Genomic DNA, 682 nt, shown 5'->3' on the forward strand with positions numbered 1-682 from the left:
CCCCGCGGATCTCAGACGGGGCAGGTAGCGTGGGGAGCCCCCGGCCAGCGTCGGGGGGGCAGGGAAGAGGAGCCCGCCCAGATCGTCTTTCCGCCACACCCTGGGCGTCGGCCCCAGATAAAATCCCTCTTCCCGGGAGGCAGATTACATCTCTGGGGACCTCAGTTTGGAAGAGCCCCTAACTGATTTCGGGCGGGGAGAGGGGAGCCCAGAGACCCCTCAAGCTACATTGAAGGTGCTAGTGAGCCCTCCAGAAGGGCCGACCCGTGCGGGGGGGAGTCAAAGAGGAACAGTGTGCTGAGGGACCCTCCCCCGAGGAGTTCACTCCTGGCAGTCGGAGAGTCAGGACACCTGCTGGGCAGGGCAGGGCAGGGCACAACTTTGACGACTCAACTGAAAGTCAAGGTTTTTGAAGACACGCCTCAGCCCTGTCCTGAGCACACAGAGTGGGGAGGGGCCCGGCAAAAGGAGGCAGAATCTCAGAAATAAATAAAGAAAGAAAGAACAATTACACAACCTGCACGAATGTTTTGCAAGGCTCAATAGCCCCATCTAGTGTTCACAGAGTGTGAAAACGCCCTGATAGCGAAGGGCAAAATACACACACCTTACTAGACTTGAATCGGAGGTCCAAGATTCAAGAGAAAATCCCTGCCAAAATGAACAAACACGAGGGTCCAAG

Source organism: Galeopterus variegatus, unplaced genomic scaffold (assembly GCF_000696425.1).
Source record: "Galeopterus variegatus unplaced genomic scaffold, G_variegatus-3.0.2 Scaffold1191, whole genome shotgun sequence".
Lineage (NCBI taxonomy): Eukaryota > Metazoa > Chordata > Mammalia > Dermoptera > Cynocephalidae > Galeopterus > Galeopterus variegatus.